This window comes from Photinus pyralis, unplaced genomic scaffold (genome assembly GCF_008802855.1).
Source record: "Photinus pyralis isolate 1611_PpyrPB1 unplaced genomic scaffold, Ppyr1.3 Ppyr1.4_LG5, whole genome shotgun sequence".
Taxonomy (NCBI): domain Eukaryota; kingdom Metazoa; phylum Arthropoda; class Insecta; order Coleoptera; family Lampyridae; genus Photinus; species Photinus pyralis.
Genome location: NW_022170596.1, coordinates 40,057,409 through 40,073,211, shown reverse-complemented (window position 1 = coordinate 40,073,211; position 15,803 = coordinate 40,057,409).

Below are 15,803 nucleotides of genomic sequence, written 5' to 3'. Positions count from 1 at the left end.
CAAATGTGCACGACATGATGCACTCTTTCAGCATCAAGATAATGCGTTAGAAAGCTTTTAAAATTCCCAATTCATGTGTAAAAAATAATTTTGGGTACATTTTGCCCTAAGACTTTCGACCTGTACCACAGAGATGAGTTATATTGAATTATTACACATCTAAAAGCCATAGGGAATAATCTAGCGAAAGTCCGAACTCGATACATTGACCTAGGGAATGAAATAATTATGTTAATTTCTATTATATTGAGCCCGCAGTTTTTCCTGTTCCCGATTCACTGGAAGCCCTATAACTTTTGTTCCTGTTGAACCAGCGTACTGAAAATCAATAGCGTCCGTCCTTAAAATCCAAAGTACCCATACACCAAATTTCAACACAGTCGGCCACTTTTAAAAAGAGTTAGAGCGCACACGGACGGACGGACGGACGACAATACAAAACTATAAAGGATCTGAGGATCCTTAATAATGTGGTCTTTGCATATTTTTTATTATAAATAATACTGCACTTCTTAAATATATAAATACAATTATAAATCGTTGACCCTCGAGCCTGTACGCTGTACGGCTGTTGCTTAGCTTGCTTTTATTTATTTCTCTTATTCACTATACTCATTTTACAATTATTATATTACTTACAACTTATTTACGATCAATCCTGACTCAAGTGCACTTAAAATTGCAAAATAAAAACTTTGTAAAATACTTTTGTATAATTTTTATTTTAAAAATCTTAGGACTTTTTGGCGCCTAGGGCACTTGCCCGGTAGCCCTACTGGATGCCACGGCCCTGCGTTCCGATCCGATCTGCCGACCGTATTACGATTACTGCGGAGCGATGTAAATAAATCAAACTACGTTTAGTCTAGGCTATTTATAGACTCCTCAGGCTGGGCTGGTCGGATTGCGCCCGCTTACTAAAGCATTTTTCTGATTTGACTTGCAATTGAATTGTTTTTCCAAATTGATTATAAAAATTATTTTTGATTCTTTATTTTCATATGGAAAATCCGAGACACCAGGTTAGTCGTAATCAAAATCTTTAAAACAAAAACTCCTCTTACTCCCCTTGTAATTAAGTGATAACTGTCATACAAATTTCAAAAGGTTATCTCAAATATAATACATGTAAGTAAACACTGAAATCTAGCAAATCCCCCCAGGTCCTCAAAAAGGAGCGAAAAGCCTAATCCTATCTGAAATAAAAGATTCCTGCTGGCCAGATAATTAACTCTATCTTAGTAAACAATATAACGATTATCTCTAAGTCAACAAATCTAAATAATTTACCGTTCATTATGACGTACTTATCCTTATCACTATTGAAGTCGTCGCCGTTGATAATATCGTTGCATTGGATCGGGTTTCACGGTGTGAGCGGTGTACTGCCCGTTCTCTCTTTGAGAAATCATTTTTACGTAGTGATGTTGGATACGGAAATCAGGAAAATCCACCAAATAGTTTTAATTCTCGTATCGATTATAAACAACGCATGTAAAATAATAACAGCACGCGGAAAATTTATACAACAAGGTGCTGCCTATTTGTTAGCCAATTTAGAAATGAAAATACTCGCAGTTTAAAATGCAATTGGTTTTTTTTTAAATTCCACGCACTATTATTTCAAAATACGCTGTCACTGTTAACAATGGTACTTCAATATTGGTTTAAATTTCGATTTTTTTTACTTGCTCCTTACAAAAGGACGAGTCGCTTTTTTATTAACAAACTTTAATCGCTTTATTTGACCCACGGGTAGCTCAGGTAAAAGAATGTTGTTTATTCCCCTTGCGGAAGTTCAAAATTCAAAGTCTCATGGCTTGGCTTGACTAATCTCGAATAAATACGCATGTGAACTTATATTACTTAAATTTTGACGCACAAACTAAACAATTTAGTTATTCGACGTAAAATATCAGTTCCGCTTATCACGCGTAAATGGTAAATTTGATCTTTATCTGAAATCCATCTTTACCATATAATAAATTACTGGCACATCCTCCTGTTCAAAATATACACGCACCTCTGAATGCTAAACAAAATTGTAATCCAAGCAAAGAAATGGTACCTACCATTGAAATTAATAATAATACAAATTTGTTTTATGTAAATGTTTCTCATAGGTCGATTCTTTTATGAATATTAAAATTACTTTAAACAAAGTTAATATCTATGCTCCTACTCCTAATCCTAAAAATCACCAACCACAAATCAAAGAAAACTAAAATAACTTACCGTTATTTACGTGAGTAATTTTCTCTTCCGGTAACAAATTGATATTATCTCTCCTTGGAAAATGTCGCTTCCTTTATAAATACCAAACAGATCGTTTCGATGGTACAGATGACTTTTTGCACTACCCCGGTAACGTTATCTGTGTGGTGAATGCAGGTTTTTTTAATTGAAAATCGGATTTACGACTCGAGAATGTTCCTTCACGTATATTTTACTACTCGTAAACAAACGGCCTTAATTGTAATGTAATTTTGCTATTCGCACACATAAAATTGCAGGTAATTTGTCACAAATCCGAATTTGTTTAAATTTTTCTCCACGACGTACTCGAAATTTAGGAGTTCTCGCTATTACTAGATTTCACTCACAAATCTTCACAGACACGCGAGGATATTTCTCGCAATGCAGCTAAAAATGTTGACACCGGTGTTTGTACGTGGTGACTTTGAAATAAACCAATAATAATAATTAGTGTACCCAAAATGATACGTGCTCGCTCGAAAAAATCAGTTTAGTTCTCTTGTTATTTCAATATCTCCCGAGCTTTCTTTTTTGAACGCAATGATCTCGAGTGGCGTGCCCTAATAACCAATAGAAAACCCGTATTTCGGCTTTTTCAGTCGAAGAGATCGTGGCAACCGCGGGTCCTCTCCCCAATACGTATCGCTGTTGTACTGCAATACTTGGCACGAGGTTTGTAATTATTCCGATCCATTTAATCTGCTGAAACAAAGGTCTTGCGATATTCAGGCGCATGTAGCACTAACACAAAAACACTCACTGACAGCATCAGGAAACTTCTTCATCACTCGAGCTGGTTTGTTGAATTAAAAAACTTATGGCTATTCAGACGGAAAAAATAAAAATAAAATTTAAACTTTAGTTGATAAAATATAAAATATGCACTGCTTTTCCGAAATCGACGTATACTTCTTCCGTTAACGAAACCGCATTAAACTTTGCACGAACTTTAACTTAACTGTATCGGCCCAGATTAGTCTGATTGCGACGAAACTGCGTCTGCAAAAAAGCTAATTACTTATCAAAATTAGCGTATAAAGACTCTTCCTACTTAATAGTTTAATAGTTTCCTGTAGTAACTTAAACAGAACACTCTCAATCTTCTATTTATACTATCTGAAAATGCAACACCAATAAAGAGCGTTTGAAGTGTCCCTCTTCCATAACAAAATTACGCGCAAAAAAATCGTGCACGTATCCTTTGTTATAAGTGCTAAACACACGTGCGTCTTGAAGTCGCTGTAATAACGTCCATATCGCGCACAACCAGATAGCACTTAAATGCATTCGACCAGATGTTCCTTAATTTTAAGCAACGCAATTTTCACATCTTACAATTTAAATAAACAAATTTACTCGAATGATAAAATTTAAACAAGCAATTATGCAATTGGAAACAATTCAAAGAAAAAATCGTAACTAAAACAACAAATTCCGATGAAATAAACCAATTCTGTGCTTAGTCGTAATTAAATTCTCCAGATTTAAATTAAAATAAAACATTAGCATATACAGAGTGACCAGTTATGATCTTCGGTATTATTTCAGTCTAAATAACAACCCAACAATACACTTACCTAATAATAATTAAAAATTAACCTAATTTTTAATTCAATGCCTTAGGTGAGGCTGTTTTCGTTATTTTCTTGATGAACATTCACTAAAAAGTAAAAAAAATCCACCTACATTCGATTTGCGCATGCGCCACCAGTTTTTAGTGAGGCGAACATTAGTCGAATTACCTTTTCTTAGGTGATTTTTTCGGTGCCACTTTTTAAGCTTTCGTGAAGTTTTGCTGCACGAAATTTCACCAAATTCGGAAAATTTTTCTTTTACGAATTGCAGTTGACATCTTCATCTTCATCCTTCTATCTGTTATGGTTTCTAAGAAAAAAAAATGGTATACTTTACCTTGCTTTGGTTTAACTTTCGTGTTTCATATAACAAGCTTCTCAAAGAAGTAGATAGGTAAGTACAGTAGACGCAGTTGTATAATTACCTACCGAAACTAGGATAAATCAAGTTTTGAAAATTTATGTACTTAGTTTGAACGTAATTTTTTGTGTTTTGGAATACTTTAGCTTTAGGGGATTAGACATTGGGTGTGGGTATATATATCTATATAATATAGTGCTCATAAGTTTATAAACATAAAGTTGGCATCAATCCAGTACGTAGGTATAGATTAAATTCTAGACTACGTAACTTTGAGTAGGAGGTACCTACCTAAGTAAATCGTAGTTGAGGCAATAACCGAGAGCATCAGCATTTCATATAGGTACGCATTTAAAATTGAAAACCCCAAATCCAAACCACAAAGTGCACCACTCCCAATACAATCATTTATTAGCATCTTAATCTTAAAGTCCATAAGGCGTAATCTTATTTCACAACAGATACAAAAATTTACTTTTTTTCACAACAATAAAGCGACATTTCCCCAATGCAATTGAAACGGAAATGATCTGATGAACATCCCTCCATGACAAAGTAATAAAAAAATGTCCATTATTAATGGCAATGCGAACACATGCAGTACAAACCGAGATACAAGCTCCAGACAAAACTTGATTCCTCGCGGGCTATAACATATCGATTACTTTCCCTAACTCTGGAACACCGCCCCCGCGCCTGGCATGGCGTCGCATGCAAATCAGCATGGCGGCGGCGGCGCGACTGTATACTACGCGGCCTGCATGATAAGGATCCACTCCTATCATACCGTATACGGACTAGTGTATAGGATTGTTTTCGTAAAACGTGTAGTACGGTACAGAGGTTTGCTCTGTGGTGCTGCTTATGATTTAGGGTTTACCGTGATAAATTACATTACAATGAGATATATACGCGGCTAAGGCCTTAAATAGGCGTTAAATGCCGTTACGTATCTATTCTAATTTTTAACCCTCGATTTGTGAAATAATAGGCTAGTAATGTAGCTCCACTAAACCTTGACACAGTTTTTAAGCAGCCCCGAAGAAAAACGATTCCAGTTTTTAGTTTCCGATTTGATTTTTTATCGATGCTTGAAACGTCCTAAATTTGTGCGATTTCGTAAATTGCGACCTACAAATTGAATATCCAAATTAAGATTACAGTTATTTCAAGTTCAAAATTAGACATTCAAGGCTCATGAAGCAATTCTGCTGTTAAGCTTATTGGAAATGTTCATGGAGAAACAATTTTTATGGAAACTTTTCAACACCACCTCACACCACATTAAGTTTGTGAAAATGTGTTTATTTACTTAGACTACTCTCCATATTTTATTAAAGAATTCGAAAGTAACTTATTTTTGATGTAACATTTTATACCCTTTAAGAATTTTGGTGTTATAACTTATTTCCTCAAAATTTGACCGCTTTTTATAATTTTTTTTCCTCAAAACTGAATTGCGCCAGTTTTGAATTGAGGCACAGACACGTCTACCACATAATTTTTTTATAGGCACTTTATCAAAAGAAGAAAATTTGTGTACCTTCGATCGATTTCATATTATTCTTTTTAAAATTACAAATGTCAAAAAAATGAGAAAAAACCACCGAGTTAATGTTGCGGTTATACTAATACCATCATTTCTAACATTTATTTTAAACTGCTATATTTGCCCTTTGTTCGTGTAGCATTTTCACTTAAGTGGTTGTAAAACCACCCAATCCTTTTTTAAAAATATTTTTTAGATTTTTATTTATTTTATAATTTTTTTTTAAATTTTTTTTAATGACTTGGGTTTGGAAAACGCGTTTTTTCTACAAATTGGCGTTTCAACTTGTTTTTTTGTCTGAAACTTTCTTATGGCATGATGTGTTGTGTGGTTTTTAATTAATTAATAGAAATTTAGTAGTTTCAGTTCAGAGTTATCAATTGCTTTGGGGGGGTGCTATTTAAAATTTGACGAAGGTCAATAAAACATTTTATTTTTTCGATAAACGACCCACAGAAATTATGTGAAACACAATGGCGACGGTAATTGTGCACAGTTTTGCTCCTACATTTTTTTCGCTGTCTTTTATCTTTGAATATAAAATATATTCAAAGCTTTTATGGTAAAGGAATTATGACCTGAGGGGTCTTAGATGTTACACCCTGTAGGTAAATCACTTGAAGGTATTATTGAAGCTTTAAATACATTCTATACTCAACCCACACGCTATGTCAAGGGGTACTTCATAACAATCTTTTGTACGTTAGAAAAAAAATCCAACTGCAATTCTTAGCTGTTTTTCGATACTACACTTCAAACAATTGGTATGCGCACTCCTGAAGCATTTTACAATAAAAAAGTTTCTACCGACAGAAGAAGTTTAATGGTAAGCCGTTGAGTGAGCCTGTAAAAACCGTTACCTTGCGTATAATGCATTCTATTGGTGACACACTTATAGATAATATTAAACATAAATTAATACTTATAAGATTTCTAAAATATCGCTATGATAGTTTACGTGGTTTGGACGATGTTTATTTATGTTAACCTGTTTTGATCCATCGCTTGCATGCGTGGTATTTGTCGCTGGCACTGCGCCACTTACAGCAATTATTGAATAACTGTGTGTTGTGTTGAAATGAACAGTTTCGTATCAGTTTGCTCGATTTACGATTCCAGATTTTCATATTATTTGTTTTTGCGAGTGACAGCTGGACAGGTATTTTGTGGCTGTTTGCCATCAGCAATGTGTTGGTATACATTTATTATAAAAAACGCCTTAGTCATTATTTAGCAATTCTTACATTTTGGTCACGCAAATTCATTATTGTAGATCCTCCTCAAAATGTGGATGCGTGTTTGTAACCAAAAGTGAAAAAAATTAATATAATAGTATATTGTAGGTAGGAATGTGGGTTCTGAAAGCTCTGTACGTTGTAGAGGTTCTAAAGATGCATCTTCTAAAAAAAGTTTTTAATTGGGAACGGTATCTAAGAACATTTCAGGAGATGAAAATCCTAGAGGATCCCAAGAAAACTATAAAAAGAAATCGAAATTTGTAAGAAGTTCTGGCGATTTTAGCGGTTCTTTAAATTGAATTCTAGAAAAGTTCTAACGAGGGTCCTAAAAATTGTAAGAAAACGGAAAACATTCTAAAACGTCTCCAAGATGCGATCCTAAGGCCCACCACATAATTTTACGATGATTCGAAAATTCTAGAGGGATTGTAAGAAGATCCTAAAGGGATTTTTTAAGATTTATCTTATTTCCCAAGAAGATTCTAAGGGTTTTTATGATTCTGAAGGTTCTAGAGGTTCTACAGGTCGTAATAATTCTAAGGATCTTTTATCCGAGGGTTTTAAGAAGATTCTAAAAAGGTTCACTTCAACATGTGATGACCCAGTCAAAAGCAAAATAGGCCAACGCATTTTGAAATGCATAATATACAGGCTGCTCATTGGTAATTTATATCTAAAAATGTACATACTAACATAGTTTTTCATAATCTATCGAAAGAAAATATTATCATGATCGTTTCAATTTCGGTTTTACCGGATGTGGGTAGCGATTTTCCTATTTTAAATGTTATACCCTATATTTTATTGGAATTTAGAAATCTATACAGGGTGACAATTTGAAAACTTACCACCCCCCATATCTTAGTAAATAAACGAGATATTTAAAAAAATCAAAATCCGTTTCGGTAATTCGGAGGGGGACTCACAATGACATAGTTGGCGACGCACCCCCTCACACCCCCTGCGCCCCAGCCACCCCAACTTTTAAATCTTAAATAGTGACCCCCCATGTGTGATACGTCGTTGGAAAGCTCAGAAAAAATGCTTTCCAACCATACCAAATAGTATTACATTTAGGTTAGTAATTATCGTGCAAATCAAAAAATAAACTAATATGATACATTTGAAATCTGTCGTATTTAAAACGCAATCGGCGAACATAGACGAACTAAGACAGAGAATAATTCAAGAATGTCGAAATATTGCAAAACCCACATTGGAAAGGTTCAACAAGAGTTTGAGAATAGATTATAACTGGCGATCAAAAATGAGTTGCTGACGAGTCGGCTTTGGAAGTTCAAGTTAAATACGATTTTCCATATTTATTTTTTGATTTGCACGATAATATTACTAACCTAAATGTAATGCAATTTGGTATGGTTGGAAAGCATTTTTTCAGAGCTTTCCAATGACGTATCACACATGGGGAGTCACTATTTAAGATTTAAAAGTTGGGGTGGCTAGGGCGCAGGGGGTGTGAGGGGGTGCGTCGCCAACTATGTCATTGTGATTCCCCCTCCGAATTACCGACACGTATTTTGATTTTTTTAAATATCTCGTTTATTTACTAAGATATGGGGGGTGGTAAGTTTTCAAATTGTCACCCTGTATGAAAATATACGCCGTGCCGTTTGACATCCACGATCAAAGGTTTTCAAGTTATTATTTTTTGCAAAGGTATGCAGTACTCGTAAACAAAAATTGACTCGTACAGCCAAGGAGATAAGGGTATTTTCGAAACCCCCTGGCCAAATGTATAAGATGCCATGGGAAATGGGGAAATTTTTGACAATTTTTTGCTTCGTTTTTTGTATAGGTACTAAAGCGAAGATGTATGGTATAGGGAAATGTTCTATTACAAATAAGAAAGTTGCTATCCACATCTGCCAAAACAGAAGTAAAATGGCCATGACAATATTTTATTTCGATAGAACAGGAAAAACTATGTTGGTACCTCTGTAAATTTTCAGATTTAAATTATCATGAGAGCCTGATGAATACTTTTAGGTCATGGTGTGCATGAAAAAGGGGAGTTTATTTGGTATACCTATGTTTAGCCAGTGGCGTACCACGTGAATCCTCTGGACCGATGCTGATTATGTTCTAATTCCTGAAAAAGCTACACACCCACGAATTCCTAATTCAGTAACGGAAGTAACAATAAGAAGTGCCAAAATTGTAGGCATGATTCTTTTTTTTCGCACTATCACATACTAATTCCAAGCCTTAAGCTCTCGGTCATTTTTTTTTATTCTTTATTTTCCAATAACCGAATACTTTTTTCGGGGTTCACAGAACACCTGCAGTGCCATTAATCCTTTTGCGCCTATGTTTCCACAGGTGTCTGTTCTTAAATTAATACACAGGTGACTATTAACGAAGTCTAATTTTCAGAATGGCACGTTTAAGTAGAACTAACTCGAATAACTAGAATAAAAAGGTATGGAATAACCAACACCTTTTACTGATAAAACACTCTATCACTTAAAATCAAAAGTTATTTGACACAGGATTGATCTCTCGATAGATTTCGAAATTTCCTTCTTTTTGTACATCTAAAACTTATAAACCTATTACGTAATTAACGTGCAAATTATAAGCGAGCCAATTTTTCAAAATTCCTAATTAATCAAAATGATCGAGGCCTTTATTAGGGAAGGGAATATTTGCATCCCATTATACAATGTGATTTTATGCTTATGTAGAATAATCACAGCGGTAACCGTGATTGGCAGAGTAATGATAGCTACTGAACAAAGCTTGTCAGCAGACAACGGGGTAAGCTATGCGTAGAAAGCGCCGAACAATTGATTAACTGTTTTCAGAGTAAGAACTCATCCATCACTGCCGAAAAACGATAGCTTCCGAATAGTTTGCAAATACTAAAAGCCTCTCTCAAAATAACAAACATCAAACATCAAATTTTTTATAACGTATTTGTATAAAACGTAAAATGTTCCTCTTCCCCTATTGTCAAAAAGTTAAGTACAGGAATTACGTCAATGTATGGATACTAGAAATGCGTGTTTATTTCATATCCATTGATATGCGAAAATAGAAACGAGCCACCGACTACATTTTCGTCATGCAGCTTTGCATGCGCGATGACATAAATCTACTTTAAAAGTGCTATAGCAGAGTTCATAAATTATGTGGAACCTTGTCCATGGCTATTAAAATGAAGCAAAACGTTCAGTATCGTTTAGGTTTTATGGCATGTCATGTACATTTCAGCACATGCATCTGCTAACATAGCTCTGTATTTATTGATCATTAGGGCAGTTTAGTAGGTACTCAAAGTGCATAGTAAATATTTTACAAAAGTTCAAACGCCGTGAGATTCATCCACGGCCTGACTGCAAGTACGGAGTTGGAAAACGACTCAAAAGCGCTAATGGAAAGATTTATAATTTGATTTCCATCATGTAAAGTTATTAGAAAAAGACATATAGGTACGTACAACACATATACAGCAATATATGTACAACAAAATGATAATGGAATATTGATCATCAAAAAGGACGTGCGCATACAGGATGAATTATTTATTCGGGCTCAGTTTCAGTTAGTTTGCTTCAAGAACAAAAACCTTAAACTTTGATTTATAGATGGACGTTACATTTGCCTTGTGCCAAAACAATTAGATGAGAGAAGGAACCAAAACACGCATGTGGGAAATTTTTGACAATTTTTTTCTTCGTTCTGTCCAATTGAAAATACTTGCGTAAAATGTTTTGTTAAAGTTATCTCCGGTCATTGCGATAAAAGTGTTATCGCTGCGTAAAGCTAATCAAGTTAGATATGCAGTTTTTTACAGACGGCAAACCATGTTAGTTATTCGATGAAGCAGTAATTTTGATAAAAAGGAGATGGTTTGGTAAGTTGAGAAGAAAAGGAAATTGTTTTAAATAGGAGAGAGGCATTGTAATCGTGGTTTGCTTGAAGCTGCAAGTTAATCGTTGCTTTAGTGAACCTTGTAACGTAGTCGCTTATTGTTTTGGTCTTTGGCAGTTTTACCGTTATCGAAGCTGTCTTGTTTAACTTTGAAGTTTTGTAGAAGAGAGTTAGAGAATGTTTAAAGAGATTTAAGTCGCCGTGATAAAAGTGAATGTTTAAGACGAGTTTAAGCGGAAGTTACGTTTACGAAGAAGTTAGCCTAAGTGTTGTTTTTATCAAGCAATTATAGCTTATGTGCAGCCTTTCTCAGTATCCGTTAAAACTAGTTTTTCTACCATCTAAGAGCCAATATTACATGTGCAATTCAAACAAAGCCAATGTCTAAATAAAGATTCAAGTGCAATCAAAGAACTTTCATTGTTTGGTCTTTGTGTGTTTGGGCGTCAGTAATAGAAAGCGCAATTTATAAACGAGGATTATTTAACATAAGTGAATTAAAACTGTATATGATTTAATTTGTTCAATCGATCGTTTGTGCGTGGTACTTTGTCTTCAAGCTAGTGTTATTATTGAATGTATGCCGAATCAATTTGTTTCATCTGTAAATACCCTATGCTGTGTTTACTCGAGCCCAAATCACGACCGAGATAAGAGTTCTCGTGCTAAATTTCTTCCGTTTGTACCCAGGGTTACGCTAGGTGTTAAAATGAAAAAAATTGTAATATAATTCTTTTGAATTGTAAAGTTGATGAATTGCTGAGTTTTCTTACATTTAATAAAAAGATTTTTCGTAGTAACGAATACTGGACGCACCCTAAAAAAATTATAATCATTTCGTGTAAAAGATTTTGTCAATACCTGTGTTAATTGAGCCAGCTGAATAGGCGATTGTGGGTGGTTTAGTTTTCCTTAGTATTTCCATGTTATTCGCTACTCTTAAACTATGCTGTTATGTAAACTACATCTTACGGATGTTATTTTGACGATAGCACCAGCAGTAATAAAGGAGCACCCTGTATGTGGTATAATTTCAATTTTTAAGTGCAAATCTGGTGGGTTTTTTATACGAATAAACACAAAGTTTATTAAGGATCCTCGGATCATTTATAGTATTGTATTGTTGTCCGTGTGCGTTATATCTCTTTTTAAAAGTGGCCGATTGTGTTGAAATTTGGTGTACGGATACTTTGGACATTAAGGTAGGACGCTATTGATTTAGGAAGCTGGCTGAACAGGAACTCATGTTACAGGACTTCGAGCGAATCGGGAACATGGCCTCAATATAATAGAAATTAACATATTTCACTCCCTGTATCGGACTTTTGCTAGATGATTTCATGGTGGAAGTGGTGTTTCCTCAAATCCTGGGGACAAGGAAAAACAAAGCTGCTTGCTGTTTTGCGACGATGGAAGAGCGTGTACATTTTTTACGTTAAATTTTGGGCAGTCAGCCCTATTTGTTGGGTTGAAGACGGAATTTTGATAATAAATTCGTGCAGAAGCAAGTTAATTAATGTGGTGTAAGAAGTTTCACGCGTGTTATCCATTACGGAAGAAGTTAGGTCGAGATGAAAAAGCAAGCAATTGTAGAGCACAGCGGGGCTCTTAGTTAAGGATCTTTTTTAATTAAAAATTTGTCATCAAATTCAAAAAGCCAGATTTGGTTCAGTGTTATCAAGAACAAGTGAAGTTTCCTGAAGCTGTCAGTGAGTATTTTTGTCAGTTTTACTGCGCCTGAATATCACAAATTTGTAATGACCAGATTGATTAGATTAGATAACTGTAAAAGTAACTAAAATTTTTTATTTGTTTGTCTGTTGACGCCAGCATGTGTGGTATGTGTAAAAACATGCTCTAATTACTTTTCTTTCTTCCAGCTTTTTGTCTTAATTTTTTTTCTTTGACCTTTGTTTTGCGGAATAAACTTTTGTCTTTATCAGTTAACTAACTGTGTGTTTAATCGAACCCATTCTGCGACCCGGATAATTTTCACGTGAGATTCTTCTTCGTCTAATAATAAAATTATTTCAGGTGGTAAATGAAGTTAATTCTTTGGAATTTTCGGAAGTTGATCGAGGCTACTGAGTCTCTCAAATTATTTATTTAAAGTCAACATTAAATTTTTCATTGGGACGGAAGCCGGAGGTTTCCGAGAAAAAAAATTACAATTCTAAATTTAAAGGTTGTTTTGTTTTGAGCTAGCTGGACAGGTGTTTTGTGGGTGGCGTATTGACCGCATGCCATTGCACACAATAATACCTTATTAATGAAATTCATAATGACAACACAAGTTATTCACAAATTACACTTGCCTATTACTCGCGTTCTCTTACAATTTAAGGTACAGTAGTTATTTATTTAAATAAATCAAATTACTGGTGTACTTTACGAGAGTATAAAACATTGCTTACAATCAATCATGTAATACCAATTTCATTAATAATTAAAAATAGTTCACAAACACTGAACCTTGGAAACTGAAAAAATGTCAAAAATGGCAAATAACTTCGAATCCATGTCGGTTAGACAGCATCATATTGATAAAATTATACTGATTTTTTATGAGGGATTAAAAAATGCCATCAGAAAAGATAGTGCCATTTGAAATAGGAAAGTTCCGGTATCGTTCTGATACAACCGGAAAAGCGCCCATCTTGAAAATATTTTTAAATGATTCCTCTTGATCGATTATTCAAAACAGGTAGTGGGTCTCGAATCAAAATTCCAAACCGTTCCTGAGATATTTCTAATGGTCCATTTAAAAATACCACCCTGTATAGAGGACAAATGTACCTACTTAGCTACAAAATTAATTTCGACATTCCCTTTTAAAGGTATCGATTCCCGGTACTTTATTGACAGACATATAGTATTACATGTGAGATAATAGCCATCTCGTGCCATTCATAAAATAAGCGGTAATAGTTCCCTATGGTAATTTCGTTAGGCACCACAGTTTCCTAGACGAGGCGGTGTTAGATATGACTCTGGATTTGACTGTTTATGGGACGAAAATTGTTAAAACTGTTGTTATTAGAATCAACTAAGATTATACATACCTAATCGGTCTCCATTAGTTTTACTAATTATACCTTGGGTTGGTTAGTGCGTATATACCAAAACTGTGAAACGGTAATCTGTGAATATCACCCATAAATCCACATACGTTAATTTATTTAAAGACACTTTTGTATGATCTGGTCGACCTATCACTTATGTGTATGTCGTTTATAACTCGTAGTAAAAGACGCATTCTCTAGCTAGACGAAGTTTGTTGGTTAACTCACATTGAGTGCCAAGTAATAAGCGTTTATCCAATAACTTTGGACTTTTTGGATCTTCAAGTTTATTCCATACCTTACGAAATATAAAAACCAAGCGGAAAAGTGATACAAGTGGAGAAATTTATTTGTGATTTAGTTTATTACCTACTGCCACAACTACACGTAATAATTGTGACAATTTTGAATTAACAGTAGTAATTTTTTTGCCGATCAATACATCCTAATGATATGTACAGGTGCAAGTCGACAGGAAGCCAATTAATCGTAAAAGCAATTCTTTTACTGGTAATTGCAGCAATAATATCTTGTATCGGAATATCAATTGCTCCTATTACATGAAATCGTTCATTCCGCTTAAAAAAAGCATAACATTTTAAATTACTACAATAAAGTCTCTTACAAGCTTCGTACAAATATAAAAAGCTTTCAACAATAAAACCCGATGCTGTTAATTGAGGATTCTACCTGTTCTACACGTTTGAATTGTTTAGGTACTTGAAATTTACGATGACATCCCAGGTAGACATATGCTTAGTTGAATCAATCAGTTGTCAATTGGTCTGGAACCCCCCACACACAGGATTCCAATGGCCAAGACGAGCTCTAATTGGGATTTACATTTGACCGGGCTCATTCCTCAGTCTACCGAATCGAAACCCGCAACGGCGGATAAAGTTTACTTGATTAGCTAAAAAAATATTATTCGCCTTCAATACCGAACCTATTTCTTAGATTCGTTTTCGGCTTCACGATGGTGGTTAACAAAGAGCCAATTTTTAAAGCTGTTCCGGTATTCCGGGATCCTATACCAATAATTGTTACATTTACAGCAACAGTTTGTTCGTTCCATATCCAGTTAAGGTATTATTTGCTTTGGGCACTGTTTTTCCGCACTAACAATTTAGAATACATTGGGTCCAATTCTTCACCGTACCGTGGGTTTACATTTTAAACTTTCCCCTTTCCAAGTGCAACACTTTACAAAGGTAGGTGCGTTAGGGGAGATGTTTGATAACAATCGAATATTTCTAGCAAAGCGGTGCAACAGAATTTTTCATCTATGACAGAGAGGTGGGAATTTTCTTCCATAATTTTGAGCATTCTGCCCGTTACTCCGAATTAGGTTTTCCTGCAGTTTTATTAATTCGTAAGGTAAATACCGGAGTAGTATAGAACAACTTAATACCTTCTACAGGGGCACCTCTAAAAAGCATTATGCGGGCCACTCTGTAATTGAGCGCAAGCCTGTTGAGGGCCCAGAACAAGAGAGGGATAAGCGTCATTCGCAGCAGACGAAGCATGAAACCAGAAGTAGAATTGAACAACTGCGCCTTGAACGCATTTAGGATGTATTATAGCATGTACAGTTTTGGTCCTCGAAGACAAAGAAAGTCATTCTGCAGAAATACACTTTTGACTTTATACATAATTCCATAAATTCGCACAAGTATTAATTACGGGTAATAACTTACACCTGTTCTTTTATGACCTACATAAATGCTTCCTAACTCCATACTCATCTCAAGGAGTCGCATGTGCATTTGGGTAAGACGAATGTAGGTTAGTTTGTTCATACAGGCGATATAGTAATTAATTTATCACGTCGTTAAATCATTTTTATGCAGCTGCTTGCTTATTATAGTT